Source organism: Pyrgilauda ruficollis, unplaced genomic scaffold (genome assembly GCF_017590135.1).
Source record: "Pyrgilauda ruficollis isolate IOZ18807 unplaced genomic scaffold, ASM1759013v1 scaffold17, whole genome shotgun sequence".
Lineage (NCBI taxonomy): Eukaryota > Metazoa > Chordata > Aves > Passeriformes > Passeridae > Pyrgilauda > Pyrgilauda ruficollis.
The window spans coordinates 4,579,875-4,603,916 of NW_024515875.1; the positions used below are offsets into that span (position 1 = coordinate 4,579,875).

Sequence of the window (24,042 nt, forward strand, 5' to 3'; positions counted from 1 at the left end):
TAAAAAATTGAATTGCTGATACAACTGAAAGTTCAAATATATTTACAAATAACGTAAGTTTGAACAGGGGATGAGATGGATTCTCCAAAGAAATGTCTAAATTTATGGCATAAATAAAGATGCAACAAGTTTCAGTTTCTATTTTAAAAAAGTCCAAATTATGTTGCTCTGCTAAGAGATGTCCACAAGCAGTCACACACATGCACACAGTAACTCTGAACTGCAGCAGTTTATCATTTACTTTATTCTAAAAATTAAGAGAGTATTGGATCATGATTCAGAAACAAATACAGGGTTCTGTAAAAAAATTTTATAATAGTTTACTATCTTCTGATACTGACCCTGATTCCCCATTTTAAACTTGCATGCCTCACAATTAGGATATAATATGAAAAGCTTGGTTTTGCAATACCCCTCTCATCTACTGGAAGTCTGCACATTAACTAAAATCCAGCACTTGCATGCCAAGCCTGCTTTCTTCTCTTGCTAAAAGCAGGAATGTGCCATCAGTAGAATCAAACTTATTATCTAGAAGTTAATAAGTTTCTCTCCTAACATCTATTTTCTTAACTTACTAGGATAGTAATCTGATTTTTGTGACGGGTGAAGTCACTTCAGGAAGAAGAGGGAAACTGAAAGGTAGGAGAAAATGTCATTTAGAAATTGCAATTTTTTCTTGTAATTATTATGGGATTTATCTGATTTCTGTGATTCTGAAACATAACGTGAAGTGGGTCAGTGTTCTATAATATCTTAAAATATAATTTAGAAAATACCTTTTTCTATTTTAGAATAGAAAAATAGGTATTTTAGAAAATACCTATTTTCTTTTTCCAAGAAACACATTATTCTTTATTAACAGCTCTGCCAACAAAGGGCATAAACTGGAAACAATGGGCAACTGGAAACATACAGAAGAAGATGGACATGGGAGACAACAGAAACAGCCACCCTTTTAAAAATTATGTCCATGTGAGAGGAAGTAATGTGAAACATGAGGATTGAATACATGGGAAGACCTGGAAATATTAATGTTGAAAGATTTACAAGGAAAAATAAATACTGAGTGTGGCTGGACAGTTCATAGGAATAACTTAGGCCCTTTTAGTTCAGAATTGATTCCTGAACAGATCAGCATTCAAACTTATTTAAGTAACTTTTTAATGTGAGTATATTTGACTTTATAAGACTGCACACAAAATTTTCATAATCACAATTGCCCTAAGTACATACTACTCAAAGCATGCAATGTCATTTAGAGTGTTTGATACTGATTCTCACACTGTATCACTCCCAGTGCAACACAGATCTCTCTAAAGTTGACTGTACAGATGTTCCAACACAGAGATCCTTCTGCAAATAAAGAATTTATATGACAGCAAACTCTGCTTTTTGTTAATCCAAATTTTGACCTTTTATTCATTTGCCTCTTCTTCTATGTAATGTGCTTTTACATACTTCTGAAGGCTTTTAGTCTGCCCCCTAAACTTCCTCTTTCAACCAAACTACCCCAGCTCTCCTACATTTCTCACAGGTAAGAAGTCACAGACCACTGTGATCATTCTCTGCTGTATTCTGAACCCTCTGCCTCTGTATAATCATATCTTTAGAAGGTGGGTGCCTGAAGTGGGCCCTTGTCAGCTCTGTGGAGAATATGAATAGTTTCTTATGCAGAAAGACACCTTTTTGCAGAAACAGTCATGTTTTAATATTACTGTATGTTATGTGAACAAACAAATGCAAACAGAGAGAAGGTAGCACCCCAAATATTCAGATGGTAAAAGCCAGAACTGGTCTTTTTTAGTTTAAATAAATTAATTGTCTGTCTCTGGATATCCATAATCTATGTTTTTATTTTGTTCAACCTGTGTTAAGCACCAACTGAATGACAATGAATAATCAATAAACAGGAACACACTGAACCCATTTAACTGCTGCACACGTATCAGTCCATGCAACTTTCATTGAAAGCTGCTGAGCAAAAATTCAAATACTCCACCTAAAAAACAGCAGGGTGTTTAATAGTTGGGGAGCTAAATTAAGAGCTATAAGCCACCTCTCTAATGACTCACTATTAAGTTTTTTTACATCAACCCAGTATAGCACAGCTACATATGTATATGCATACATAAAAAATCCCACACTCCCCAATGCTAAATCAAATAATTACATGGAAACAACACTCAAAACTTATGTTCATTCTTATTAAAAGGTCATGGATTCCTTCCTCATATATAGTATAATTTATTCTCAGTTGTCTTAGGAATGTGGAAAATATTATGACATGAAATGCAATTTAAGAGCATTAAGAAAGTTAAATGTTTATATTCGGTAAACGCCCTTGATCCTTCCTCTGTAGCCAGTGTGCACAGTGCATATATTTTAAAACGACAGATTAAAATATAACAGCATTCCCATTTAACTTACTAGCCAATCTACAGACTGTGACTGGTTCCCAACTCTCATTTTTAAGAAAATAAATTAATACATATATTGGAATTTCCCCCACCAGGCAGTCACACTTGGAATACACAATTCCCTTTCCTAAAGATCCTAAGTTCAGTCAAACAAGGGGAAAAAAATCTCTTAAGGACCCTCCTATTTCCCTCTTCTCCTAAGTCTGGAAAAAAATATGCTGAAGGAAAATGAGCTCAGAATTGTACATGAGACCTTCTTTTTTGATTGACAATGGATATTATATAGGTATGTTAATGTTAGGGATTTTTGGCAGAATTTCTACAGAACCTAAATGTTATACAGAATTTCTTCCTGAAACAGTTTTACTTAAGTAAAAATGTTGGAACTGCACAGCACCTTTCCAAAATTTGCCCTTTTAGTAGTTTTTAGAGATTTTTTTTTTTTAATGTAAGAGATTCATAAATTTGTTAGCAAAGTTTACCACAATTTTAGCAACTTCAGCAATGGGACTATGACCCATTGTAGGGATCTCATTGACAAAAATAACCCCCAACAAAAAAAGAGCAAAAAGTGCTGTCTAATAAGAAAATAAATTAATAAGACATTTCTGAAGTATAGCCATATTTGAATACTCAAGTTGTAATTTTGGAAAATTGTGAACTCTTAAAAAAAGTTACGAAAAATATAACCCGATCAGCAAATTTCTGGAGTGTTACCTGACATTGGTTCTGTCTTGTCTCTCTCGGTGGATTATTCCACAGTCAGAAGCTTTGATCAAGTTCACCTCATCACTAGTTCTCATGAACTTCACCATGAAATTTGCTGCTCCAGAATCATAAAGTTGGCCTACAGAGACACAGCTTGGAAAGGCCTAATGGAAACTGGTCCTCATGAACTGAACACCATGAAAAAATAAATGAAATCACTTTTTGCTGTTACCACACTGTGGCATTTGCTATTACTGTACAACTTCACCATCTGCAATATAGAGAGAAGAAAAAAATAAAAAGTTTTTTGCTGGGCAAAGGAAGTGAGTTTGAAGGTAAGAATCAGAGTAGAGTGTAAGACAAAAAGTGGTAAAAAACTTTAAAACAATCTTAAGCAAATGGACAAACCTAGATTTCTTGAAAAAGAGTGCATTACACAGCCTTCAAGCTGCCTGTAATTCATCCCAGTTTGATTTATTTTGTTTACCATAATTAGAGAAACACTAAAAATTTTCATTTGCTTCAGGCAACATGATTGTGATTTCAAAATACATCCAAGTGCACCCTCAGTCAGTTCACAGACAACAAGAAGCTGGTGAATGCTGATCTACTGAAGGATAAGAATGCTCTACAGAGGAATTTGGATATGTTGGATATGTTGGCTGAGGGCAGTTACATGAGGTTCAGTAAAGTTCAGTAAGTGCCAGGTCCTGCACTGGGGTCACAACCCCAGGCAGCACCACAGGGTGGGGAAGAGTGGCTGGAAAGCTGCCCGGCAGAAAAGGACCCGTGGGGGCTGGCTGACAGCAGCTAAACATGAGCCAGCAGCGTGTCCAGGTGGCCACGAAGGCCAATGGCATCCTGGCCTGTATCAGCAATAGTGTGGCCAGCAGGACCAGGGCAGGGATTGTCCCCCTGTACTCGGCACTGGTGAGGCTGCCTTGAGTCCTGTGTCCAGTTCTGGGTCCCTAAATTCAGGAAAGAAATTGAGATGCTGAAGCCTGTCCAGAGAAGGGAATGAAACTGAGGAAGGGTCTGGAGCACAAGTCTGTGAGGAGTGGCTGAGAGAGCTAAGGGTGTTTAGCCTGCAGGAAGGGAAGGGTCTGGAGCACAAGTCTGTGAGGCTGAGAGAGCTAAGGGTGTTTAGTCTGCAGAAAAGGAGGCTCAGGGGGGCACCTTATACACCCTCTACAACTGCCTGAAAAGAGGATGTAGTGAGGTAGGGGTTGGTTTCTTCCCTCAGATAACTAGTGATAAAAGGAAATGGACTTAAACGTGTTTAGATTGGTTATTAGGAAAAAAAGTCCTCATGGAAAGGCTTGAACAGGCTGTCCAGGGAAAAGGCTGAGTTGCCATCCCTGGAGGTATTTAAAAGATGTGTAGATGTGGCACCTGGGCACATGGTTTAGTGGTGGGCTTGGCAGTGCTGGGGTAATGGTTGGACTTGATGATCTTAGAGGACTTTTCAAACTGAAGCCATTCTGTGATTCTGCATCCTTCTAGCAGTGTGCCTTACCTTCTGAGATGCCAACAGAATAAGAGTTCAGTACATGTTGTGATTTTCTTTCTTCCATAATACTAAGCAAACAAATTAATATGAAAATATTATTAAAGAAAAATTATGGAGAAAACCAGCTGATTGTTCCAAATTATTAACAAAGCCCTCATATAACAATGCCCTCCCTGTTCAAAACTACTCATCATAACAGCCTGAGAAAGAATGCAGTCATGGTATTTCCTTCAACACCAGAAAAGTAGAAAGAATCCTATGAGAAACTTATTTCCAGCATCTCTGACTTCTGCTGACTATCCAAACCAAAAAGTGAACAAGGACTTACCCTCAGAGTTTCTTTGGAAGGTATATCTGATTAGACAACATTTTATCACGCAAAACTGTGATAACCCATGGCACAGACAAAGGGGTGCAGCATATTTGACAGTATTTTACACCAAATTTCTCTTCCGAGTGGGTCTTTGTTCAGAGCTGCCTCAGTTTTGCTGCATGGTAAGAATATGCAGAGTTGTCAAGCAGCAGCTGACTTGCCAAACAAACCACTTCCTTCTATACTCAACTGTGTACACCCAGTTTATTTCTGAACATCTCTGGGAGGAATTACTCTAGAATTGTTGCTGGGAAGCCTAATGGAGCTACAGAGAACTGACTCCATCAGTTTAAAAAATCAGAACAAAACACAAAAAACCCCACCCAAAAATATACAAATAGAAAGTTTCTTTAATTCACATAAACTTCATCTGATGTCTGTGGGACAAAACAATTTTGGCTTAGAGCTTATTCAAATGTTAACAGTAACATACAAATATTGAACTGTTTGAGAAAAAGCAACACTTGTTCACTCCATCCAGTCCAACATAAATAGAAAGAAATGCTTTAAGATATGAAGGGCCTTTGCATTTGGATGGAGTAGAAAGGCTTTCACATAACATGCAATGCTGAGAGTTAAAGCTTCAGTAGTTCAGCCTGCCTTTTCTTGTTGCAAGTTTATGAATGACATATGCTAGAAGAGTTTCTGTTATTTTGTAAAATAAACAACCTTGAACAGAGCACTCACAGAAATAAAACAATGTCAAGTTCTCTATACTTTTAAAAGTTTGTAACACTGAGTTCGGACATGGAGATGGGACTATAAGCAGTTTGATAAAGAGTCTAAAAGTATTCTAGTGCAAAAGAGCCACATTGTTAGAATAGCATAAGGCTACAAATCTCCCAGAGGAGAATGTAGGGTCTGTACTAGACACATTACTCTCCTTCTCTGGCAGTGGAAGCACACTGTTATTAAAAATATAAGATAATTATGGATGCCTCACCTCCCTGACATTAATATAACTGGCCTGCATTAGGAGAAAAATTCTGTGAAAGAACATAAAATATAAAATGAGTATTTTTCCTTTTACCGATGTACCTCTTAATATGTTGGCTAAAGGGAGATTGGAGATGAAGAATACTGGAAAATCCTTTCTGCAGGTTGGTTTCTAGGCTGCCACTGAAGTGTCTCAAAGAGACAAACACAAGTGAAAAACAAGCTTACTACTATCATCTTAGATGCAAAAGGTCTAAGTTAAGTAAGTGGTGAACTTACTCTCCTGTCATTGTTTTAGCATGCATTAATGAAGGCTACTTACAACTTTGGATAGATTAAATTGAAATAGTAATCAGTGATCTAACTCCTCCACCTATATGAAAAGTATGAGAATGTATCCATTATGCAAAATGAGACAAGTTCATACAACCAAAGAAATTGTTATGAACTTAAAGAGTTGTCTGAATTTCTAGAGTTAGGAAAAGGCCTTTGTCCAGAATATAATACATAGAAATGACCATTGTCATGTCTAGTCAATGTTTCACGGTAATGTTTTGAATGGGCACAAGAAAAGAGGGTTTCTTTCCAGATGAAATGCCATGGCAAAAAAAAAGAGACCAAAGTATCAATTTGGGAATGCATGCAGAAATGCTGATATGTCATTAAGCATTTATTTTTTCCTTCTCTCCTCCTGGTGAACATGGTGGCAAGCAAATTTCTTACTCAATAATAAAACTCAAACGCCTTGAAAAGTCTTAAGAGTGCTGAAATTTATTTAAGTGTTGTATGTGCTCATCAACAATGTCAGACAAACTTTTCATCCACATCGTCATTTGCTGTAGCTGCTGCCCAGTAGCAATGATTTCATAGATGAGACACAAGCTGGACAGAGAACTCTCGTCTTCTTCATCATCTTCCTAAGATGAACCCTGAGTATTTTTTTCCATAACTGACTGCTCTTTTAGAAGCTCACTAAAGTACTTCATTCTTAAAAAAATAGGAGGGTGGGGGAGGGCAAGAAGAAAATTAAAGTAGGGGAAAAAAAAGCTGTAGGGGTCCTTCACTTCCATGAACTTAGCCAGCCTATGGTTCTTGGGAATAGGTTAACATTGTTTAATGTCTACACTGAAAGAGAGCAATGGAAACACTGAACTGTGAACCAAAATCAGTAACTTGCAACTTAACTTACTGCAACTTAATATATAATAAAAACAATGAAAGATCTGCAAATGGCATTAAGCTGACAGACTCTTTGCTAAACACTCCATAGGCCATGCTCTGAGGAAGAAGATTGAAATAGAATGAAGGATTGAAAAGCAACTCTACCAAAATCTGTGAGCACTGCCAATCATGTCTCTGCTCAAGCTCCTATTTTTCCACAGTACAACTGAGAGCAGAAGCTGCCCTGCTTCCTTCATACCACATTCTCAGGAGTTAGAATAAAAAAATACTGTGTGCACCCCAGCACTAAAATTTTATGCAATTTGAGTTGCTACAAGACCTATTTTTTGCAGCAGTAAATATGCAATAGAACTATGTTTTCCCCAGTGCTAAAGAAAAAATTGTAATGATGTTTGGAATCAAATTCCCGTTAGTAATTTTCTCGTAATATTAGGCAGTTTGAACATTAAGGAGGATGAAAAATTTAGTTCTGTCTCTATACAGCTTTTTTCTTTTTTTCCTTGTACTGAAGGGAAAATAATTTATTAATGATGTAACCAGGATATCAAAATAGCATATTATTTCAAAAATGATTAATTGTGTAGTTAGGAAGTGAGCAATATCTGTGAGATAAGGCATAAGACCCAAGTGGTAGAGATGGATTAGAAAACATGAACATTTTTATTCAGGTTCTGTTTCATTCCCTTTTTAACTTCAGTGTCACTGGGCCAAGTATTTCCTTTGATCATAAATTTATTTTCCCAAGGATGCTACATTTCCTTTGAAACAGAGCACAAATTATCTTTCTAAAATAATTTTTAAAAACCCTACACAATCATTTGGCAGAAAGTTTTCAAATAATATACATATCTTACAGACAAAATGTGTACCACTTGGCTTCATCAAATAAAATTTCAGGAAGCTTATTTAAAATAAAAATATTCAAAATGCACACACAGAATGCATAATACTGCTACCAAGCACATTCTGGTGGAACTGAACACAAGTTTTATTTAATCCTCATTCATGTGTTAAAAGGTTATGATTTCCATGTTTTATCTTGGCTACTTCTCAGAAATGGACAAACACTAGGCTTGAATACAGGGACAATTTATCAGGTTTGATCGTCATCTGGGCCAATGTCCCAATCTCTGAAATGCAGATGAACTGACACCCATCAAATCTGAACTCCTGTACACTATCACCTGAGTGGAAGCTCAGTATTTTTGTACAATGACATAGCAATACAGCATCATTAGGAATATTAAAAGATCTTTAATGGAATCAATTCCTGCTTGAAGAAGGGTCAGCCATGAAGTCAGAACACGCTTCTCAAGGTTTATCCACTTGGCTCTTGAAAGCCTCCAAGAATGGAGCTTGCACAGCATTACAAAAAACCAGTTCTGCTACCTGATTGCTTTTGAAGGGAAGAAGCTTTTCCTTATATCCAGACACAACTTCCTTTTTTCCAACTTAGGCCCACTGTCAGTTGTCCTTCCACCACCACGGAGCCTGTCTCCACCCTTAGGTACTGGAGGCAGCTGTTTGACAAATCCCAAACCTGAATGTTGCCAGGCTGGACAAGCCCCGCTCCTGCAGCCTGACCTCCAAGGGCAGGGGCAGCAGTCCCAGAGAAAATGTCAGCGGCTCCTGCTTACCCTGATGCAGTTCACTGGCATCTTTCTTGCACCAGGAGGCTCAGCACTGGACATGATCTTCTTAAATATGAAGATCATGTAAGAAGCCTAGTAAGTGCTGAGTAGAGGGAGATAATCACTTTCCCAAGCTACTGGCTATGCTCCTGTGATTACAGTCCAAGACAATGTTCTTCTTTGCTGCCACAAACTACTACTGGCTTACATTCAGTTTGCTGTCTAGAAAGATTCCCAGTTTTAGCAGAATTGCTTCCCCAGTCAGTGAGCTCACAGATTTTATATTTTCAATTGGGCTAATGCTGTAAGCTCACCTTCGAGAAAAACCGCTAGTCTTTAAGTTAACACTGCCAAGAGCTGCTCCATTAAAAAAAGATATTATCTTTTTTTTTCTGTTTTGGTATGGCAAGCATCAACATCAGCTAGAGAATCTCAGTGGAAATTCCAGAGCTGACACATAGATAAAGGAATTCAGTAAATATAGGAGATAAATTATGTATTTGTAGACTGGATTGACTGAATTGATACTAACAGCTTTGGACTGCATTCCCTTTTCACTGGTGGGTGTAACAGAATCAGCACAGTCAAGACATACAAAATGGCATTAGTTACAGCTACAGTACAGTCTGTATCAATTCTTTTCTCTTTCTTTTTTCAATTCTGCCTCTATCAGGTGATGTGCTAAAGAATCAACCTTGTAATACTGTAGTAAACATTGTTTGAGGTAGACATGTGCTTCCTTCACACACAGTAAGGCCCTGGGTGTAAGCTCATCTACAATTCAAGATCTGCATTTTCAAAATGTGTGCTGATTTTGTATCCTACACTGGATGGTGTAGGATACAGTGGTTTTGTAGCCAGACCATCCCACTGGCACTAATCTACAGATACAAATGTGAAAGGCAATATCAGACAGATTCTCAGTATCATGCAGAGAAAACTTTGAGAACTGTTCACTCTCTCCCATTACTCTCCCCTCTAAGTTTATGAATCTACTATTAAAAAAAAAAAAAAAAAACACCAGCCAACAATACTCTATAAAAACTGCAATACTGTCACACATTTAATTCTTTAAAAGGCAGACTTGCTGGAAAGACTTTGAGTAAAACTTACAGTAATGGGAAGCATGACAGAAGGCAGAATGTTGCCTGAAACCACAGGTTAATAAAATATACCACTGGTGAAATGGAGACATTGTTGGTGTCTGTGGTCTTACAGTCCTACTGTCAAACAAGATGAAAAGAAGAATAGATTTACATGAGGGTTGCATATGGTAACAGAAATTTATCTGTAGGCTGTTCAGAATATTTTTATATTAACAACCACCAAAACAAAACCCTGAAATGTTTTCCTCTTTCCTGAATCATGAATTTTTTTACATTTATAGCTGAAATTTGGAAGTGTTAACTTATACCTCACAAGGCTGCTACTGCCTGTGTTATCCCACTTTACATTAGGAGCACTCCTTCTAACACTTTTTGGGTTGTGTTTAAAAACAACATTGACACCTTTACCTTGATAGCTAATCTTCTGCCATCACTATGCTACCCAGCTGTGTGGGAACTCTCCTCCTTTGATAATATTGCCAAACAGCAAGTAGCCACCTACCCAAGCTGCTGCTGTGATGCTACATAAACAGTAATTTATCTCCAGAGGTTCAACCTCCCAATCTATCCATGGTTATTCTTTCCACTCCTAACACATTAGGTCACATTATTTTAGCTCTGTCACATTCAGGGCAAACTGGGGGTAATCAATTCCTTTATGGAACAAATGTAGGGATTTTTGTTTATCTCCTTTTAAAAGACCAAAGTGAAATGCATGTCAATTGTACAGCTATAGTTTTAGTTTTAACCTGGCTCTTAAGGATGATGCCACCTCTGTTAATAATCGCTCTTTGCCATACACTTTGTATGCCAGAACTAATTTAATTTAATAGGAGACTCTACTACTAAACAAATTGACAGAAGACTCATTGAAAAGAAAATGTGCATGTTCTCAAAAGTGTGATGAACCACCTATCCAAGTTTGAGTACTTCATTGAATCGATTGTTACTAGCAGTTCTGTTTTGCACTATGTGTATAGCCCTACCCTCAAGTAAAGCAAGTACCTGATACAGATTTTGGAAAGGACAGGTTGCCTCAAACAAACAAGCTCATAGCAAACCAATCTAGATATTTTGAGGCAAGAATGGAGTAAGAGGGCTAGAGCACTGGAGGGTTTTATTGAAAAAGTAGCTTTATTTTTAAAAGGCAGATGGAAACTGAAAGTTTGGACATCACTCCTAGTCATAGGAACATGACAACCTTTCCTCCCATGTGTCCACATGGAATTTACTGTCCAGCCTGGCAGTGTGCCCTGAAATCCAGCTGATTATATGATGACCTAATTCAAGTTTCCCATGGATATTTTGGTAAAGTTTCATCTACTAAAAGTCTCTTCAGGGAAGATAAGTGTTGCAGTGACCAGAAACCCACGGGTCCTGGGACAGGGTAACCATGGGTGTGTTTACAGATTGGAGAACAAGAGGCTGGAAAGCAGTCCTGTGGAAAGGGACCTGGGGGTCCTGGTTGGTGGAAAGTTGAAATCTGAGTCAGCAGTGCCCTGGCAGCCAAGAGAGACAACCCTGTCCTGGGGGCACCAGGCCCAGCATCACAGCCGGGCAGGGGAGGGGACTGTCCCGCTCTGCTCTGAGCTGGGGCGGCCTTGCCTCCAGTGCTGGGGGCAGTTCTGGGTGCCACAATGTAAGAAGGATATAAACCTGTGAGAGAGCTTCCAGGGGAGGGTAATGAAGATGGGGAAGGGCCTTGAGGGGAAGGCATTTGAGGAGTGGCTGAGGTCACTTGGTCTGTTCAGCCTGGAGAAGACTGAGGGGAATTTTCCCACAGTGTATGTGCAGGGGAAGGAACTGGTCTCTTCTCTGTGGTGACCAGTGACAGGACTCAAGGGAATGGCCTGAAGTTGTGTCAGGGGAGGTTTAGGTTGGATATTAGGAACAGGTTCTTCACCCAGAGGAGGGCTGGGCACTGGAACAGGCTCCCTAGAGAAGCGATCACAGCACCAGCATCTTTCTGACAGAGTTCAGAAAGTGTTGGACAATGCTCTCGGGCACAGGGTGTGATTCTCATAGTGCCCTATGCAGAGATAGGACTTGGGCTTTGATGATCCTTGTGAGTCCCTTCCAATTCAGGGAATGAATAATTCTATGAAGTCTCTGTATAATGTTGTAACATCATCAGATAATCTTCCATATAATTTCATCATGATGGTGCTTTAATAATCATTAATATAGGTCTAATACTTTTTATCCATGTTATATGTTGGTATTTAACACTTGTAAAGTGCTTTAAGATTCCCTGAAGGAAGGAACTAAAGAAAAACTTTAATTATTCTCTTCTAGAAGTATAAAAAGGTAAAGCTATCCTTGAGTCTGCAGTACAGTAGGACGTGATCAGTGCATGCAACCCACCGAGCAGGAAAGAATACTGACTCAGTTCTGAGAACTGAAGTGGTGCTTAGCACCTGAAGCTTATGGTCAGGAGTTAAAAAAACAAACAAAAAATATACCAACATACAACTAGTCCTTTACATTCAAACTTTTGTTCCCAAGATAATAAAAAAACAGAACTTCACCTCTTGAAGGTATTGAGTTTGTATCCACTGATTTTAGAAGGGACCTACAGAAAGCTCAGCAAATTTGAGAGAGCAGAGCAGTTTAATCATCAAACAAGGATGGGGGTACCTGTTTTACTCTCTAACTTCCGATAATCTCAGCCTAGATTTGTATAAATACAAAATCATCTGATTATTTAGATGCTAGCTGAGTAGAGTTCTACTTTATGCATATCACTTAGTCATTTGAACCACTACCAGGTGCCATAACTGAACTAACTACATAAACTTATTGCACTAAGTTGTACCCTTTCTTTCCCTATTCCCATGTTATAATTAGTTTGTGTAGCCTTCCTAAAAGCACGCTGTAATCTCCTCACAGCAGAAACTAATTTCTTAATGAGAACTGTAAAAATACTTCAAGGGCTGCAGAAAAAACAAAATAACATGAATTCTTTTCCCAATTAGTTGCAATAATGTAGAAAATGCCCTAGCCAACAGCAAATCAATACCTGTGAGAAATATTAGCAATTAAACCAGTCCTTTTTGGTTTGACAATTCCAAATCTCAGAGGCTACATCACCAGGGTTATGCAACTTCTTTTGCCACATAACACTGTCATCCAAGTTGATGTGTGCTTGATTTTTAAGCCTTTTTGTAAAAAGACAAGCCTAAATAAAATTGTATGCAACTCACTATGTTCTGATCAATTCACTCAGTACTGCTTTTTTTTTAAAAAAAAAAAAAAAAAATCTTATAACTCCTTAACCAGTGATCAGTTTGGCCCTTTTGCAAAAGAAGTAGTAAAAATCATACCTCATCTCCACAAGCTCTGCTACAAACTTAACTCTATAACTAAGATATTAATTTTTCTACCTGCTCCTTCCCAGATTTTAAGTCAGGATGGACCTCTAGACTTTCCCTTAATTGCACACTACTGTTCTCCCCTTGCTGTTCTATCTTTCCAGCTTTCTGCACCTATTATATGTTCCAATATGACACAGGTTTTACTTGTGTATTATGGAAAATAACACAGGCCCAGACGCCTCATGCAGGAAGATACATAAATAGAGAATTAGTGTATTTGAGATGGGTACAACTGTTTCACCTGCAGGAGCCAGTGTCTGCAATCTGTGCCATCCGCTCTTCTGAGTGGAAAGCAATGAAGGAGTTAAAATGAACAATGAATGATTTTACACAGAAACCACCAGGAATGCATATTCCTACTGGTTTGTCTTTTTGGCTACATTTGCCTTTTGAGAATACCAGTTGGGAAAATTGTTTAGAACTCAGACACAGTGAACAATAAAACTGCTCTAAACTAAACTGCTAGAAAGTCAGTGTGTAGATGGAACATGTTACAGCTGCCTCAAGAAAAAGCTGTTCAGCTCAGCAAAACAGAAACGTAGGAGGGTTCCTGAGCTGAGATCTAGCAGACGTTTGGAATATACAGGAGGTTCAATCCTTGAGAAAACAGACAATTTCAAAGACCAAGGGGCTGATTCTTCATAGCTATCTATCCCTTTTCAGAAAGGGAAACACTGACCTTTCTGATAAAGACTTTGCATTAATATCTCACTGCCACAAAAATCCTTCCAACAGATGAAGTGAGACCTAGTAGTATTGTAACTGCAACTGGAATAATTCAGAGATTTGGATTTAGAAAAATAAATACAGTAGAAAGTCTTTAATTAACTACAGATTTACAGAAAAACAAACAAAAACAAAAAACAAAACAAAACAAAAAATCCAGCAAATAAATCCAACACTATTTTTCATGTATAAGCCATCCAGCTTGCTTTTCCTCCCCCTCTGTGTCCCCAAAGAGCAAAAACCTACTGTTCAATGCCTTCTGAAGGCTGTCTGCCCGCTATCTTCACTGCCCACCTACCGTAGGGAGCAGCTCCTCCCACCTGCACATAAAAGCCAAGTGCATGCTACCAGCAGCAGATCAGAGCAGTTTCTCAGTCCTCCACTGTTTTGAGCCAGTGATCTTCTCTCCTTGGATCTTGTGTACTCAAGGTAAGATTACTGCTACTTCAGGTTTCTGTTTTAACCAGCTAATGTGAGGAAGCCTTAATGTGAACTTGAGCACTGCCTTGCTGGGTGGTGCTGGCTCCCCCTCCCCCCCGCCCCGCTTTTTTTTTTTTTTCAGATGTAGTGTCATCTGATATTTAAGTTAGTAACAGTCTGTTGTTTTAGCAGAGAAATAAAAACAGATCTTGCTGGGAAACACTGTGGCTGGGAAAAGGTCGTCTCTCCCTTTCTGATGGATTTTGAAGAGATTAGTATGCCCAGACCAATTATAGCAATGTATCATCCCTCTTAATAGTCTCCTTTTCAGTCCAGTCAAGTTATGGAAAAAAAAAAAAAAAACCAAAAAAAAAAACACTGTAAAGCTTCCTTAAATTCTGTTTGAGGAAAAAAAAGTGCTTAGTGTTAATTTAAGGAAGGAACTGGGTTTTATTGCTAATGTCATTGACTAGCCAGATTGAGACAGTCTTGGGACTGAAGTGCATCTTCACAGGTTTCATTGCCTTTAAAAAAGGTGTGATGGAACTTAAGCCCTTACGGAAACACAGTAATAAGACTGATGGAATTCATTATAGTGTACCAAATATACTTAAAGTAGATATTTTTTACAAGCAGAGTCCTCCTTCTTGGAACAACAGACCTTGTGTCTCTATGAAACTTTTAGATCAACTTTGTATTTTTCTGTGGTTTTCCTACACAGGCATTTCTAGCATTAGAGGAAGGAATAGTGCCTCAGAGACAGCTACTGAACAGTTAAAACATTTAAAAGTGGTTTCAAAACCATATTTGCATTCCCATCCACGCATCTGTCCATCCTCACAGAGCTTAATCTATTAGCGACTAGTAGCAGTTATTCACATTGTGTGAGTCAGTGCACTTCTAGCACACACAGTCACCTGTTTAAAGAAATTCCATCACAGAAATCCTAATCCTACAGTGCCTCTCTCCAGTGCTCAGAGAGGAGGGAAAACATGAGCTGCCAGAAGCCGCAGTTAATGCTGTCTGTAAATACAAAATATAGTCTACAGTTAAATAGTGGTATTTTCTTCTTAATGTCTAATTCTCTTTCTAAACTGAGTCCTTTTTGGTCTTTCACAAATAGAAAGTCTTCTCTAGAAAAGAATTATGTCCATATATAACTGCATTCACATTAGCTGCAATATTTTAAGCTATAACAGCAGAACTCTGCTCCAAGTACTCTTTTCTGCATACTGTATCTAAGAGTTTTTTCTGATTTTATATGTTATCTATTCTAACTAGTGTGGAAAGAAAAACACTGCCTTCAGCTATTTGTCTAGCAAGCTTACATAAGTATCTTTAAAAAAACCCCAAACAACAAAAATCCAAACCCCAAATAAATTGAACTATTCAAAAATCAAAGCACAGTGTTTTCTACAGCAAACTTAGAGTAAAACTACTTTTGCATCCAGGTAATTAATGTAAGTTGCCCATAGAAGGCAGGAAGAGAGCCCAATGGTTTTCCTCATAACTGGCATTAACTCCAAGCTACAAAATTTTATTTCTGAGTTAACATGCGGTTTTTACAGCAAACCTCCCCTTTCCAAAAACATCCCTGTTGTAAGACACTGATATGTGATTTTAAGTTCAGTGCATACAGAATTTAGGTCTAGATTGTGGCAGTGAAACCTCATTTTTTCACACAGAATTTTACTCCATCAGATAAATCAAAAATTTTAATACATCACATTTCATGGAAAAAAAAATGCATTTGCCACAGGAAATACATACAGGAAATGTGTATGTAGCAAAATACCTTTTATTAAAGCCTGCTGTGAAATATAGTGTTTTGGCATTTGAAAAATGGATGGCAGGACATATTAAGAAAACTTTATTAAAAGGAATTAATCTAATTTAGATCAGAATCTCTTCTGAGTAGTTTCTCTCAGGCTGAGTAGATAATTCAACTTAGCATCACTTTGCAGCAGGGGATGAAGAGAAACTTCACCCAGCAGGTCTCCAAGGGAGCTCAGATGTCTAGGAAAGCATTTGTTGACCTCTGTGTTCATCTAAAACTCCTTTTTACAAGATCAAAGCACACTGATATTAAAACAAAAATACTGTTTAAAATAATGGTACAACCTGAATTAAGGAGAAAAAAAAAAAAAAAAGGAATCATTGGGAGAGTAAGGAATTCTGATTTTTTGAGTAATGATCATAACATTTAAAAATAATAAAGGTAAAGAGACTATATTAATTTTTTTGGCCAAAGACCAGTTAAGTGTTAAGCAGGGATGCTAAGTCACTTCTCCTGGCAGTTTTCTTAGGTTTGTAGGTGTTTATTTAGGGCAGTAATATCTACTTAATCCACTAGTGTAACTCCCAGTGCTGTCTAAAGTGCTAGACTAGATACATAGAAACAGAGGATAAACATATCACTCTGCTTATCTATGCATAGTTCTGCCACTGCTTGGGAGAAATTCTTCAGGAATTTATTTTCACACCTCTCTTTAGGGAGACATTATGTTTTCCTCTGGCCCTGCTGTCACTAAATATATAAATTACTTTACTCAAGGTCATACTGAAAATTCATGTAAGAATGTCAGACTTAGCTCCTCTGGTTTCCAGGCCAGCACTAATCCCACACTTCATTTTGTATTCAGCCTGATCAAGTCCACCCCTGTGTAGCTTCTTTGTCTTTGCATGACTCTTTAGGGCTGAACATCAGGGAGAATTCCAGTGAAAAATCTTGAGAGAAGTAATTTACTCCTAACACTTTCAAAATTCCTGTGAAACCCTTTGCAAACCCCTTTAGAGGATTTACAAATAAATCGTTCTGGGAGGGTGTAAATAAACAATTAAACAAATAAGCAAATGCTCATCTCTTTCTTACACTCTGTGGTTAAAGGAGACCAGCCCAGACCCTTGGCAGGCTGAGGAAGCAGAGATCCACTGCCATGGACCAGAAATTATGGACAACATCTGACTGTAGAACTCAGCCTTGGTAACTCAGCAGCAGTAAAGAGCTCAAAGAGAAGCTCATAGGGCTTAAGCAAAATTATTGAAAGGATCTTTTAGGAGACATAAATATTAATCTTCCTTTCTTTTTCCCTTCTGTAAACATACAGGATATAATTTCATGCACATTAAAACAAGCAAGCAAACAAACAAAAACCAAAGCCCCAACCACCAGCTTTGTCCTATCCCTCTAATTTTTAGCCCTTAAGTTAATTTATGAGGGTACAGATTCATAATTGCTCCTATAGCCTTGCAAATACTGAATTTCAAAAAAGACCTCAAAGCCAACAAAACAAAACCGAAACTAAATAAACAAAAATGCACCTCACCCAACAAATTCCAGTGCTCAATTTCCAGAGTTATTACCCTAGCAATAGAGGCCTTGTCTCTTACTCTTTTAACTTAAAAAGTATTGCTAAACATGCGTTGTTTATAGAGAAAGTAGTGAACATGTGACAGGTAACGGGAGGAGTAGGAAAGGAGCCATTAATGGTCACCTCACCATCTGCCACAGAAGACAATTTTTATATATCTGTGAGCATATCTGCATGGCAGAATTTTCTGCCCCCTTATTCTGTGTCTTGCTATGTATCTCAGGGGAGGTAAGATTAAGTTTTATTTCTTAAGCTTATATATATTCCTGTACATTCCCTTACTTCTTTTGCCTTCCAGTTATTGTAGGCTGTGGGTTCTTTCCTTCTACAGGGAGATAATTTTTAATTTACACTAATGTCATATTCCTGAAAGAGCAATGGTTCAGTGGAGGTAGTGAGGAACAAGACAATACAATACCTCTAAAAACATTAGAGGTGGTGTGTTCTGCCTGTTAACAAACAGCAAACAGGTGTACTTAACTGTACAAAGTTCTTTATTTTTGCCACTTACTCTTTGTAGATTTTGGTGCAAGTGTTGTTGCCTGTTTTGTAGGTTTACCTCTGCAAACAGAAATCCCAGAAAAAGTTGTGGATCTATATATATGTTCAAAAAGATAATGATGACTCCTGGTTCTGAAGCCTTTTTGTGGGTCTGGAGAAATAACTATTCCTATTCCCTGTAGTCACCAGAAAACAATTATGCTTGCTCTCCCTGCACTCCTGAAATGTTAGATGTGTTTCTGTAACTGTCTTGATATGTAATGAATTTAATGTCTCATAATTGCACTGCAGGGAGTTAATACCACTATGAAGTCTTGGGACACCTTTAGGTGATTAAAACTTCATGCAAGTCCATATTTCATAGCAAAAGCGAGATAAATATAAGTTTGTCGCTTACGAATGGCAGATGAAACTGTTGAGGGGTGACATTACATGGACTCTTTTCAGAGGGGGTGAGAATCAGTGGCCTCTCTTGGTTATAAAAAACACATAAAGCAGCCCTGTGAGAGTGTTTATCAGTTCCCTCTGCTGGCTAAAAAGCCCAGGCCAGATGAGCAGCTGTGTTTGCGGAGGCGAAGGTCTGAAGTTCTATTCCCAGTGCTGTGAGCCGGTGGTGAACTGATGACTGTGGTGTCTGTGCACGTCTGTGGACATCATTCCTTATTGGGATCTCACCAACAACCACACTGAGTTCAACATGAGGGCACCCAAAAATAATATGGACTGCCCTGTAGGTAAGAAATATTCCACTTTGGATTTGGAAGCATGCCAGCAGTCATGCCATTCATAATTCCACACAACTAGGGCATCCTTCTGCATCTTACGCGCACCTTGCTTTCTCCACGTCTTCAAGACAAATGTGTGTGTGTGCTCATTACACTTATTTTAGAGACATCTGGGCAGTTAGTGCAAATACTCTTGGCAATCCTGAAGTGTAACACTCCAAAATGTCAGCTTCTGAGGACTCCACATTTGAAAGTAAGAAGTAAATGGTACTCTCTAACCTTAAAAAACTCTAACCTTAAAAAAAAAACAAACCAAAACAAAACAAACAAAACCAAACCAAAAAACCGACAAAGCAAAACTAACAAAAACTGCACCACGAAACAAAATAGAAAAAGCACCTAATTACTTCTTTTCCATTCCTGTAAGATAAGGCCTATATAACCTGGTTACACAACTGGAAAAACAGGTCATGCAGTTTATGCAGTCACTTTGAAATAAAGCTGAGATGAAAAAAAAAATGTACTGCAAACTTAAGAAAAAGTTTTTGTTTTAAAAAATATCCACAGCACTAAAAATCACTGACTCCTGGATCAGCTATGCCAGTTTACTTCAGCTCCTAGGAATCCATCATGGCAACATATAGGATACATAAAACCTATCCCATTAAAGGGAGAATGAGGCAAAACTAACAGCTTGACATGGTAGATATCAAAGGTATATTAAAAGCCAGAACTTTGAAACATCTGCAGCATATGTTTCCTGCTAGCTAAAAAAGCAGCCACTCTTTCCAGGCAAACATACTTCTGCTCTGAAAGTAAGAGGTTGACAGTCGCACACTGTGGATTTGCATAGGGAACTCCAACCAAAGTATTTGACCATTTTTACAACAGAAAATTCTGGAGAGTAAAACAAGTTTCTAACAAAACCAATTCTTATTATATGAAGCAACAACACATGTATGTAGTACATATTTTCTGAAATGGAGATGCTTACTTTGCATCTCACTCAACATAGTTTTTTCAAAGGCACAGAATGGAAGGTGGCACAGCCCCAGGGACACACAAACGAAAGATAATCAATTTACCACTAAAGGAATCTAGCAGTCAGGCCTGCTTATGGCAGCACATAACTCACCTCTGTTCTGCCCTTCCGTTCTTCCCACTACACATGGAGTTCCAGTGAATGCACAGTATCAGAACAAGAGTCTTATTGTAGCTTGGAGACCAGAAATTCTCTTTCAGCTTGCCTTAAAGAATAGCAGCAACATCAACAACAAAAAAGGGTTCAGATATTTCCTAGTATTCCTTTTTAAATGAAGTAGGTGATCTTAGTTGAACTCTCAGTTGATGGATATTAATGTAAAACGCACAACGGGGACCCTTGTTGGCAAATTTCAGCAAAAAGTCAAGAGGTAGTTGCTTTAGGTCAAAGCTGAGCAATAAAAGCAGGCGTGTGAGGAAAGTTTGTGTTGCCAGCATTAATAGATCTGCCACCTGCACTATAGATGAAAAGCAAATAAGCAAAGAGCAGTTAAGGAAGTGTATCTCACAAGCACTAACATTCGCACAAAACATATTTTAGAAAATGAAGGGGAAAAAAAGACAACATTCAGTACTTATTTCCTTTCAGTCAGTGGCTTGAATTGAATTTACCATAGTAGCACGTCACATTGTTTGCTGCAGAAAAAATGCAAAGCTTAGGCCTTTAGGAGTAAGTATCTTGTGCTTTACTGATTCTAAAAATGTCAGTGCTTGTCAAAGCATTTTTGAAATAAAGCCAAAACCATGTTAATAAAATGAACTTTCCAAGACAATGCTGTCCAAAACTGATTCTTAGATTTCTTTTCAGTAATAAACTGCCTCTGTGGTTGCTGAGTTGATAGGGAAAAGGATTAAAGAATCAAAGCCAAGTTCTGGTTAACTCAGGGTGAAAAAACAAAACAAAACAAAAACCTAAAAAAAGCTACCACTGAAACAGAACACAAGCCCTACAGTAAATGGCCAGACTTTTGCTGAAGGTGGGCAGAGCTTAGCAAAATCTAGCTATGCTTTCACAAATGGCTGTAATCATTATTAGGCTCCTATTGAAAATATTCCAGGATTGCAACATTCATTGTAGGTATTGTAGGTACACCTTGTGATATGCTGCTGTAGGTTACTGGACAAGCCTCAGTACTTTAATATGTAATCACAGGCTGAATGTTAGCTCAGAAGAGCTACCATGCCTATTTATTAATTCCCTAAGTGAATTAACATCTGGAAGGATTCTGTCCCATCTTATCCCAGCCTAATGGATGAACAGCTCAAAAATATGCTGCAGTGGAGGCTGAAGATGTTAATGATGAGCTGAGTTCCTGCTGTGCACACAAGCTGCATGCAAAGCCAGGCAGTGAGAGCTCTGGACTGTTCTGCTCTATGTTCCTAGAGGTGCAGATGCAGCAGCAGTTCCTGTCTTCCACCGAAGAAAGTGGTGCCATAGTTGAACATTCTGTGTCTCTTACAGGAATTCCTGCTCTCCTCCAGTTCAGCCACCCTATCTAAATTTAGGATGTCTGCGCAGTACAGTCCAAGCTGCCACTGCAAGGATATTATTTTTTAAGGGGTTTTTTTGTTTTGTTTTTTTTTTGGTGGATTTTTTGAGGGTTTTTTTAGTTTTTTTTTTAGTTTTTATGCTTAGGAAATCCGACAGACTATTATTATCTTTTGGATATCTGAGCGTAACTTAATACATCAGGAAACATGGAAGACATTTCAGGATTGTTCCCTAAGCTTGCATTACTAGTCCCAGCTAAAAACATTGTTCATACAGAAAACTGGATATTTAACATTCATCATCATACTTGATTAAAGAGTAATTTACAGGAGTAATTTTTTTTTTGAATGCACTGGTATAGAATTATCAATCGGATGGCTTTTAAATTGTAGTTTAAAGGAAATCCATTCGTCTCAGGTATGTTTTGTAATGTCACCTTCACTCCATTTTGATTTTAGATTGTTCTTAACCAGCTAGCTCCAAATACTCAATGTTTAAAATCCAAGCAGTGGTGGTTAGTTCTGGCCTGTGATCCTTATGGAATATTTCTATTCCACAGTCAGGATGAGATAGCTCTTTGATTCAAATTTCAAGCACAAAAACTGCCTTTCACTGAGTTCACAATTCACTTACAATGAATATTTTATATTATTTTTCTAAATATCCTATTTTCAACATCACATTTCTCACTTCTATGCTAAACACTGTCAAGAGCTCAATACAAAAGGACTGACAAGAAAAATAAATTAAATTTGTGATTGCTTGAGGGCATTTTCTCTGCTACATGTGCTTTGAACTTTTTACTAACTGCTAATCTCATGAAAATAAGTATTTCAAAAATAAGTAAACAGAAACCATTACATTTTCAATGCTCCACTTGTCAAGCACGTTTCAAGAGCTGGGGTTTTAGCTTGGACATTCACAACATACACACTGCCTTATCCTTCAAAACAATGACTGCAGCTGAGACCGAGAGCTGCTCCTGCAATTCCCCCCAAACCTGAAGGAGACTGAGGAGCTAACATGGCACTTTCTGGGAGCACTCAGCATCACAGACCTCAGCTCGGGGTGCAGCAACCCTCCCTTCCTGGCTTCTCCTTTTCTGTGATGAGACATGATGAGGAGAAATATTTTTGCTTTCTCAATTGCCTGTAAGTTGAGAGAGCTTCAGGAAAACACGAAATGTTGTAGCTAATGCCCAAAAGCTATCAAGATAGCAGGAGTTTGTGTCTGCATTCTGTGCGTTCTGCATTCTTTGTGTAAACTATCCGTGGGCATCCTTCTTCCCAAGCTTTGTTAACCTCGCCCCAGGTCTGAGATGGCAGAAGCATGTGAAGACCTAAACCTTAACATCAAGGCCTAAACCTTAACAAGGCAATTCTACCAACAAGTAATTCATTTTTCTACCCCCGGCCATCGCTTAGAGCTTGCTTGTTAGCTGCTCTCTGTTTCGTGGATTAAATCTCCCTTCTTGTTGATTAGGCTTGAAAGATCAAACATTAAGGAACATCCTTTCTTAAGAAAATTTTACATATTCCACACTTTCCAACAAGCGGATTGCCTTTAGCGATGATTGAGTTGTAATGGTGTTGTAGTCTACTCCAAAATAAAACCAAACCGCAGGGCACCTGAGGGCTCCACCCTGCTCCGTGGCCATTACCTGCCGGTGGCACGATCCTGAGGAAAGCTGCCGTGGCCTGGCGGGGTGGTGACAGCTCGCCCTCGCTGGGCTGTGGGGACGTCTCAGCCCCAGCAGGCCATGGTGAGGGCAGGCCGTGGTGAGGGCAGGCCATGGTGAGGGCAGGCCATGGTGAGGGCGGGCCGTGGTGAGGGCAGGCCATGGTGAGGGCAGGCCATGGTGAGGGCGGGCCGTGGTGAGGGCAGCGCCATCCCCAGCACGGCTCAGGGCCCTGTCAGCCAGGCTGGGCCCCGTGCCCTGGCGCACCTCTCAGCTCCTGTGGGGGCTGCGCTTCCCTCACGCTCCGACGTCAGTGCCATTTCTGCACAGAGGCAGTCGGAAAACTCATTTACAATCTGTGCCTCCCGTTCCCAAGGGACGTGCAAGGGTTGAGGAGAGCAGAAACTCTCCACAGCTCAGTCAGCTGAGGAGCATTTATGGAAACACAATGCATTTGAGGTTTTTGGGTTTCGGAGACACAGCCCCAGGGCTTCGCTGCTTCATGCCAGCCTTGGTGCCCCTTGGAGAAGGATCTGGGCAGCATTAGCTCGCACAAATGCCGACAGTGCTGGAAGGCCAAAAACGAAGGCAGCTGCTGGGGCGGGGGGATCCACTCTCAGCGGAAAGAAAATGTCACATCATGTGAGGGAAGGCTACTCAGAAAGAGAAGGAAGGCTGCTCCAGCACACACTACAGGAAGTTCAGGACCTTTCAGATTTCCACATCTGGAGGCAAAACTGAAACTGCTGTAAGTTAAAGAAAAAAAAAAAAAAAAAAAAAAAAAAAAAAAAAAAAAAAAAAAAAAAAAAAAAAAAGTTTTTTTTTAAAACCAATTTAAACCCGCCAAAAAG

The 24,042-nt window shown here is 38.8% G+C and overlaps 1 protein-coding gene across 1 annotated transcript in view; it reads left to right on the top strand.

Annotated features, from left to right (window-relative positions):
* The first annotated feature begins 14,304 nt into the window (after positions 1 to 14,304).
* COL8A1 (collagen type VIII alpha 1 chain) overlaps positions 14,305 to 24,042 on the top strand; it is an 88,310-nt gene continuing 78,572 nt past the window's right edge. The window contains exon 1 of the mRNA XM_041463700.1: positions 14,305 to 14,392. The gene's annotated coding sequence lies outside the window, so the exon portion shown is untranslated. The remainder of the gene's footprint in view (positions 14,393 to 24,042) is intronic.